A 10,135-nucleotide genomic window follows, 5' to 3' on the forward strand; every position below is an offset into this window, starting at 1 on the left:
CTTGGTGGTTTGTTTGTGGGTACAGTCCTCTAAAGTATCAATTTGTCTATTTTATTCGAAAAATAGAATAACTTGTTTATTTTATTCCAAAAAAAGATTAATTTGTTCATTTGATTGATAAGCAGATCGAATAAAATGAAAAAGGATATTTCTAAGAATAAAAATGGTATCTATATACCCTTCTGTTTAAAAAGTTAAAAGATAACGACAAACATTGCTGAATTATAATTAATTAATTAACTAATGTTTTTTGCCAGAATTAATTAATTAATTAATGCTATATGATAGAATTGTTATTCCTGAACAAATTTTATCATTAAAATTAATTTAGAACTCTGAAAATTCCTTCTGTGTGATTATAAAGTTGCCCTTCTTTTAGTAGTAAATGCCCAGTGTTGCTGCTACCTCGTAAATCATAAACATTCAATCATTATATTGCTTTTCCCTTTTTTTACCTAATAATTTCAAAAATTTAAGGCATGACTGGGTTAAATTCAAGGATTATTGGATACAATTAAGAACAATTGTTTCAAAAAAGCTCTTAACATTCACATATATTTGAAATTGAGACTTGTATTTAAGTGATCATAATGAACCAATTTTCAATATTAAAATAATTCATTATGGTGATTCATGAATCAACAAAAAGTGATAAATCAATATAAATATGTTCATAAATCAACATAAGGTTGTTTAACCAAGTATAGGACTATAACTTCTAAGTTTTGTTACTTAAAAGGTACTAATTTAAGACAACACTTCAATATTTATAAATGTCTCTCTTACCGTCACTCATTTTAGAAATTTAACTATTAAAATTTATTGTATTTGTCTTTAAATGCATTAGAGATAAAGTCAAATCATTATTTTTTAATATTAAAATTTATTGTATTTGTCTTTAAATGCATTAGAGATAAAGTCAAATCATTATTTTTTAAAATTATTATTATTTTGTCTTATGTTTTGAAAATGCAATTCCCACTCAAAGATGTTCATTGTATTTTAAAAGAAATTCATCATTGACCCAATTGGCATCCAAAAAGTGAAATAGGTGAGAGTGAATTAAGTTTAAAAAAACTGCTGCTCACATCTTAAAAGACATTGTGTATAGCTTTACTTTTCATTTTTTTTTTTAATATATTTTTTAGAGAGCCATGCAAACAATTTCTCTCCCTCTTCTCATATAACCAAGCCCACTTCTCAAGCAATTTCTCTCCCCTTTCTCATATAACCCAAACCCACTTCTCATCTTTCTCTCTCTGATTAAGGTTTAAAGAACATTGGGCTTGCTTGCTTGAGCTTGACCTCCAGCAGACAATGAGAATGGAATCAAAGGAGAACAAATGGAAGAGGATGTTGCTGTTGTTTATTCCAAGGACCAGTACAATATCATTTCAACTTTCAGGCAATGGAATCAAAACTTTTGCTATATATCCTGGTTACGTTTAATCCAGCTGACAATTTTTTTGTTATTAGGAGTTACCATGTGGTGAAAATGAGAGGGAAAGAAAAAGAGAGAGTAAATAAATGAGGATGGTGAATGTATAATGAATTTTCCCATGCCGCACCTGTAAAGTTTAAATATAATATTTACAAGTCTAAACGTTGCATTTTAATAGTACATTGAGCAAAACGATTCTGCACTTTTAAAAGGTTTAAATAACTATAACTGTGCATTTGATTCCATATTATCCACAAAAATATATCGTGACACCATTGGATTATTTGTGTTAAAGAGTTTTTTTAAGAGAAATTATTAAAATAATATAAATTAAAAGGTACATGCACTGGTTGCCATGTAAAATTTAAAATTTCCAGTCAGCATGTTTTTACTAAGAAACGTACAATTGAAACGATACACTTAACTGCCTAACAATATTTTCTTTTTTTTTTTTATCCACTTAACAAGAGGTCTCAAATTGATGGTTAAAAAACAAGAGACCTCAAATTGATAGAATTTCTATTAAAAAAGAGTCCCAATTCAGCTCAATCTGAATTAATTCAAGCTCCTATCAAACTCAGCTCGATGTGAAGTTGGTACCTAATATGATGTTTGGATAAAAAAAAAATCAAAAACTAATTAAGATTTTCCTCTTGACATTTTCCCCATTTTATTCCCATCCAATGCTTTTAAAACTGAACTAAATATTAAATAAAAATGTTAGTAACTTTGGGTTCAAATAATCCAACCCAATTGAACCAATAATTGAATTAATGACTGAATCAATGACATAAGAGTTAAATTAAAATAAATTATATATATAATAATAATCTAAATATAAAAAATAAATATAAACTTACAATTTAACTTAAAAATAAAATTAAATATTTTAAACTTATTATGACTTAATAAATCATATAACACAAATAATATTAAATAATTAAAAAATAAATCATTATAATAAAAAAGAAAAAGGAAAAATAATATTTTTTAAGCTATCCGTTTTTTAAGGATCGGATCCAACTCCTAATCCAAAACAGTCTACTCTAACCTAACAGTTCAATCGATTTTGTCAGTTTGATCGGGCCATTAACTTGACCAATCAACAACGAACAGTCCAGTTTGAGTTTTCAATCATTGATTTTATATATATGATGGTTTATTAATTTCTTATGAATGAAAAAAAATGAAGCCAGATGGGTCGTGCAATCAGTGACGGGCAGAAGAAGGAGAGAGGAGACAGGATCATTAGGAAATGGTAAAAATTAATTGCATTCCACACGTGAGAGATAGAAGTCAAAGGTTCATAAATCACCATGGATGAACGTTCCTGAGGCAAACATCGATGTTTACTTTAACGACATCAACAGATGGACTCTAAACCCAAAACTCAAATCATCAGAATATGAAATACAAATAATTAAATTTCAGCGAATCCTTCACTATTTTTTCTTGCCTCCACCAACTGCGTTATTCCCTCCTGCAGATTGAGCTGCCTTCCTTGCTGCTTTCTCTTGTAATGCCTTTGCATCTCTGCAAATCACAGGCAGAATACACAGACCAAGGTATTAGAAAGCATTCAACATAGACAGACAACAACAAAATCTTATTCATGCATAATTCAATTTCTGGAGTAATGTGGCAGCAAGATCGTATGGAGACCAGACCTGAGATTATAATGAACCAACCTTAAATCTCCACTCACACTTAAACTAATAAAAAGTATTTCAATAATTGCAGGCCACGCTTGGTTACCTCCACATGAAAGGAAAGAAGTATTCCATCCCATTAGATGAAATTTGAGATATTTAATCTCCATTATACCCCGATATCATTATTTAACAATAACTATGTATATATTTTTAATTTTTTTTATTCAAGGACATCAAAAACACTTCCCAGGAAATCGCTTTTCTGTCCCATTGCCTTGTTCATTCCATCCTGATGGGGCAGATCAATTGGTATCATAAATAGTACTTTATGTTATGCATCATGATCCATTATCATAGTCTAGAAGCGGCTGATTTGAAATTTTACGAGTGAATAAACTGTGGTTTGAATGTTCATAAATAGAACTAACAATATACGATTCATATGACACAACTAGAGTTCAAAGGAGCATTGTTCCCGAAAAAGAAAAGAATGATCAGATGGAATATAAGAAACTAAAATTCTAATTCAACTTATAAAGAAGAAAAAGTTGGATGACAGAGAGAGAAAGAGAGTTAAAAAGTACAACCTTTCCCGGCGTTGTTCAGGGGTTAAACCATCGTTCTTAGGTTGCTTGCCTTTAGTAGTAGCCCTAGCTTGAGCTCGTTCTCGATCTCGATCCCTCTGGTTTCCACGTGCGCTTCAGTTAAAGCTAAACAAAAGAACAAAGAGGGGAGGGAGGAGAAAAAGAAGAAGCATCAAGTAGTTTCCAGATAATACTCTCAGATTTTCTAGCTAACGAAACGGCGAGACAATCCAATCCAAGATCAACATAGTTCGTTAAAAGAAAATACAAGCCTTGTGAAACATATCAAAGGATATGAGTCATTGTTGTTGATTGATTCTTGTCAGGACGATAGCTAGAAAGCACAGAAAGATAGAAATCAAGAAACAATCAAATAATCAATCCCAAAAAAATTAGGAATACTTCGGAAGAGAACAAAGAGGAAGAGAAATTGCACCTGAAGAGGAGAAACGACCGAGAGAGAATGCGTGGACTCGGGCAAGGGAGATGCGACTAAGAAAGGGACAGGATTTGGAATCGAAGAGTCTAGATGGGGAGAGAGAGAAACGAAAAGCAAAACGAAGAAAGCGACTTTATTGGATGAGAAGAAAAGACATGTTACCGTCTGTTTGGTTTCAAAATAAGTTAGTGAAATTTCATTTGATAAAAATTAATTATTATAATAAAATTTATATTAAATATATTTTTTTAAAAATAATTAATACATTAAAAATTATTAAATTATGATTTTAAAATATAATTTTAATATAGAATTATTAAAATAATATTAATTTATGAAAATTTATAATTTTATTATATAAATATAATATATTAAAATTTGAAAAAATATGATAAAGATTTTAAATAATATAAAAGTTGATCTATAAAGCTGAAAATTTGATATTTAGTTATTTATAATTTTTTTAATTTATAATTTTAAAACTTGTAATTTTATTATAATTAATGCTAAAAATTACATAATTAATTATTCAATTTATAATTTATAATGCTAAAAATTTGATATCTAATTATTATTATTATTAAAATGATAATTATATATTTTAATGAATTAATTATTTTTTAAATAAAATAATAAAAATTAAATTTGAGATAGTATGGGGTAAATAATACTTCACTTTTAAATTTATGTTTTCAAAAACTACAAAATGTAATTTCCAATTTTTCATGTTTAAATTCAGTTAGGAAGTCTTTTCTAAAATACATTTAATTTCATAAAAGATCTCAAATAACTTTTCACATTCAAAAGTAAAAAAAAACACTTTTTGGAATGTGAAAAGTAAATAAATCAAACGGTGCCTTAAGTTCAAAAATTCTTTAATTACAAGTATATGTGTTTAGCTGGAGAGATGTTCTCCATTTCACATTTCACAATTCATATCAATAGATAAAAGGCTGAAAAACAAGATAGAGAATATTCTTTTTTTAATTCTTATTCTTCCTTTCTCTCTTTTTTATTTTTTTCGTTTTCATGTTCATTCCTGCAAGTCATTAAATTAACTTTTCAGAAGTCCAATGAAAGTTTTTAAATTTATTTTTAACTCTAATCTTATACTCCTTCCGGTCTAGATTATGAGTCGCTTTCTAGAAGGCAAACTTTGTCCACGATATTAGTCACTCAAAGCAAGATTTTGTATTTCAAAACAAAATTCTCAAAATACCCATCTCTTTCTCTTTCCTACTTTCTCTTTCTAATACTTTTGACCTGCTCTCTCTCACTCTCTCTCTCCACTTATTCTCTCATCATCTTCAATCTCTCTTTATCAATCGCCTCTTACCATCGAGCTCATCATTCCTCTATTGTAGTTCCTCTTTCGTTGTAGTTTGCACAAGTCTCGTCGATAAATTTGTGATTTGAGATATCACTGGATTCTCGTCGTTCAAGTCTGATGAAAGAGTGTTTTGAGGGTTTGTCATGGGATTAACTAATGAGGTGAGTAGTCGATGATTCTTTTGATAAGAAAGAAGATTTACGGCTGCTCGACTTCTCTAGAAAGATAACCTCTTTGAATCAAAAGATTTTGAAGGCATCTCATCTAAATGATTCTTCCCTTACATCTTCTTACTTAGTTAAGGCTGTGCATGAGAAAAGGTCTAATCGTTTGATTTGAATAAAGAGGCAATCAAGGATGGTGAAGAAGTAAGTGGTGGTAACGGCAACTTGATTTTAGGGTTTGGGAAAGCAAGTGAAAGAAGAAGATTGTCCACCCATTTGACCTGAATAAGTTTCCATTTCCAAAGGAAGACTATAAACATCTAACAAAGGAAGAGAAGGACTATAAGCAATTTATGTATGACACTTTGCATTATATGCTTTGATTAGTCTCAAATTTCTATGCCTTTGTGTAATTTTGGTTAGTCTAGAATTTAAGCTTATTCTGATCTATGATGGAAGTTAAGCTTATGGTCTGTTAGTCTAATGAATGATGATATTCTATTTTATTAATCCACTTCTATTTTGTGTGCACCTCTATTATGTTCTATTTTGTTACAATGCGTGTGTTTTGTTTTAATGGGAAATGGATCTTGTATTGGGATCTTATAAAAGAGAGATTTGGCCAAGATGTAGCCCTTCTAAGTGAGCTTTATTATTGCTCTTAGTTTCCCTATTAGAAGATAACTTAAACTAGGAAATGAGATTTGGTGTCTTCAAATATTGCATTAAAATTTGGAAATACCAAGTGATAAAATTTTCCTAGTATGGTTCTTATACCTTATAAATTTATGAGCATTAACTAAAGCTGCAACCTTTCTTATCTTATCTTCAGTTGCATTCTCTTTCCTAAAGGCAATGTTTTCTTGAATGGTCCTAGCAAAAAGGGTTAGCTCCTAACTTACAAGGGCAATATATGACCTTAGCTCTTTCAAGTTATAAGATTTGATATCCAGTCTATGCACACCATTCCATCCACTGGTTTGTAAAATCTTTCAGTAAGAGCAATAATAATCTTTCAGTAAGAGCGATAATAGTTGATTTACCACACTGCTTACTTTAGATTAGTCAAAGTCATGCTTTTGGCTTCTGCAATGATATAAGCACTGAAGAACAATATATAAAATTCTTCCTTTAGCTCTTGAATCTCAGTTCTTTTTTAAACTCACGACTAATTAATACACTTTGTTTAGATTTTCTCCTATTTTTAAATCAACTTCATTCCATGCATGAATTAATTTCTCTTGTGTCACTTTGTTCAGATTTGTGTCACTTTAATTAGTTTTCTTCCTTTATCTTCTTTGTTTAACATCTATTACAAAATAAATGCTTCGTTGTCAATGGCATCTATTATAAAATATTGATTGTTAATATTATGTGTTGTAATTTACATGACAAATTGTAACACAAAATATTAATGACCAAAACATAGAGGATCCACAAAAGTATTCACCCCTTAATCTGAATCATCCACCAACTTGTGCTAAGTGCTCCAATACTTCTTCAACTAGGTAGGGATCACACTTAAGTTGATTGTGCAGTTCCCCTCTTCCTTGCATAACATCCTTCTTCCACACTTGTTTGTCTTTCTATGACTTGCATCCCATATTTCCTTAACTTGACGCCAAATGTGTTGTGAAATATCTCCTTTACTAATCATACTTAACCAATTAAACTCATGTTAATCAACATATTGACCCATTTAGGAGATTACCAAGTTTTTTTTATTTCAAAATCAAGAAATCTCAAGTTTTTCATAATCAAAATGAGTTTAAACCATTCATGACCTCTTATATCAAAGAAAAAATAAATTACGAAAGCATGAAATACTTCAGAGGAGTGAAAGAAATTGAAAATAGTTGATAAAATAACTTATTTGCTATAGAACAGGGTAATGCGCCATGACTTGTGCACATCATGCCATAGCATGTTGCTCTTTATGCCACACGTCACAGCTTAGGCGCCAACACATTGCGGCATGTTCCACATTTTCTTGACAGCTAATTTTGCTGTCATTTGACAGTAAAATCAGGCAACTTTTGATGCACTTTGATTCTTTATCTGACGTTCGAATGACATGATCTAGGTGTCTACAAAAAGCTCTTTTCATAAACTAGCTAATGGCACGAGTTTTGTAACATCCCAATTTAAATTTTAATAGTTAATTTGGGTTAATAGAAATTTAAAAAAAATAATATTTAGAGGTACGAAAATTAGTAAGAGATAATTATTAAATCTAACTTAGGATATAATTCTAAAAATTTAAAAAATAATTAAAAATAAAAAAAATATTATTAATTATTATATAATAAAAAAAAAAGGGAAAAGGTATTAAAAAAGGGGGGAAGAAGAAGAAGAACAAAATTGCTTTTGGCCGCCGCACAACAATCATTATGTATATAATAATAAACAAAAAGAAGGAGAGAGAGAAAAGAAGAAATAATAAAAAAAATGTGTAGGACCCACTGAATTTTTATAAAAACTTACATGTTCCTTCGTTTCTTCATTCATTCCTTCGTGCGCGCTGAGGCAGAGAGAACGCGAGTCGTCGATGCTCCATATCTAAATTTTTAAGGTAAGAGTTTTTAATATGATTTTAGGGTCTAATTTTAAGCTCTTCAAGACTAAGTAAGTGTTCTAAAAATTTTTCTTAGTCATCTTTCTTTTTTGGTTTCTGAGTTTGTAGTGGTAGAAAATTTAAGATCTAGAAGAGGGATGAATTTATGTTGAATAAATATGGTTTTTGAGGTTGTCAATAGTATAATAAATGTTCTAGAGTATAAATTTGTTGATGATCTTTGAATTTATGGCTTATGGATCAAATTCTAAACTAGATCTGAAAATATATATTGATTTTATTGAGGTTTAGATGATTATTTAGGATGAGAAATGAATTATTAATGGTTATAGGATTATGATTCTAAGCTAGAGACTCAATTTTTAATTTTTGGGTATTTTAGGTACGAATTTATGAAATAAAAAGAAAATTTTAATAATAGAAATTAGTTTAGAAGTTGATTTTTAGATTATTAATGTTTATTGATAATTAAAAGAGGAGTTAAAAATTTTACTTAATAGTATTAACTATAGATTTGTATTAAGATTGAGATTAGGAATTATGTTATATTTTTAATTCTATTATTAGAATTATTTTATTAGTTTCAAAAATTGAAACTAATATTTATAAATAATATGTTATTTGTAGATTGTATTACTGGTGAAGATTGTGGTGAGAGAGAAATTTTAAGGAATAATTTATTAAAAAAGCCATAAGGTAACCATGCTTTTAATTTATGATTAGTGTTACTTCATGTTAATTGGGTGATTATTGAGAAAATTATGAATTTTGTAATATTGTATAATTGTGCAATATTATTATGAATTTATTTGATTATTGTGGGAGGTATTGGGAGACTTGCTATTATTGTTGTATTTATGTGCCACGTGGTACACCCTTATTGGAGTTCAATGGGTGGTTTGTAAGGGCTCGGGCTAATCTACCTTTGACCGGGTAATTTAGCACCGAGTGAGGGTTATGGCTCGAGGTTAATGGAGGGATATAAGGATGGTTATTTGTGTGTATTGCAATATTTCTTATATTTGTTGGAATTATATTATTTTTAATTCTCACTTAGTAAGCACACACTTAACTGTTTGTATACACTATCATAAATTGGCTTTGGTTACTGGGACTTTTGAGTCTCATTATGTGGTTAACAATTTTCAGGAGAAGAGCCACGAGTGACACGTGGAGGAGTTCTAGAGGCTTAGTGGTATAGATCCACTGTCTCTTTTGGGTATTTAATTTATGATTTATAATGTGTTATATTGTCAATATTAGGGCTTTTTGTTTATTGTCAATTATATGAATATATAAATGTAATCATGCCTTTCAAACTATTTCTATTTTTAGTACAATTTGGATGACTGTAATTTTAATATTTGGTTTACTTTGGATTAGTTAAAATGGCATGATTATAAGGCCAAATAACTGGCTTGTGTTAAAAATTGACTAAATTGCTTATTTTACTTGTTGGGAGTATAAGGATGGACAAATGTGATTTAGTTTACTTGTTGAGAGTATAAGGATAGACAAATGTGATTTAGCCTAATGGCATGTGAAAGGTAAAAATTTATCTGAAATGTTATAGTGTGTGAGTTGAAGCCAATTATAAAATATTTTATATTGAAATTATTGATATAAGAATGTGTTGGGTGACTGTAACCTAACTATAGTTGAGTTAAATTATTTTAAAAAAAAAATTTGGTGTGTTACAAGTTTCACTTCCAAAACAAGCCACACCAGGAAATTAGACACCGAAATACATTTTCACAACTTTTACACAAAAAAAAGGTGTCTAAAACATATAATAAATGTCAAAGCTATTCCTAACACCTAGACTATATTCCTTAGACCTACGACTACTAGTATAACACAACACATGCTTACAATTACTAGTATGGTATAAAATTACTCCTCAACCCTTTTTCATACTAAAAACAAAAAGGGAAGGTAATTTGTCTTGCA

At 29.4% G+C, this 10,135-nt stretch overlaps 1 long non-coding RNA gene across 1 annotated transcript; it reads right to left on the reverse strand.

Annotated features, from left to right (window-relative positions):
- Window positions 1-2,686: 2,686 nt before the first annotated feature.
- On the reverse strand, window positions 2,687-4,048 carry LOC129287602 (uncharacterized). The gene is made up of 2 exons (XR_008587746.1): window positions 3,681-4,048; window positions 2,687-2,974 (listed from the first exon to the last, which is right to left on the reverse strand). It is a non-coding gene; the product is annotated as an uncharacterized LOC129287602 (long non-coding RNA).
- Window positions 4,049-10,135: the final 6,087 nt, after the last annotated feature.

The sequence above is a fragment of the Prosopis cineraria genome, unplaced genomic scaffold, assembly GCF_029017545.1.
Source record: "Prosopis cineraria cultivar Desert tree isolate PC_DT_omini unplaced genomic scaffold, ASM2901754v1 PC12, whole genome shotgun sequence".
In the NCBI taxonomy this organism is placed as follows: domain Eukaryota; kingdom Viridiplantae; phylum Streptophyta; class Magnoliopsida; order Fabales; family Fabaceae; genus Prosopis; species Prosopis cineraria.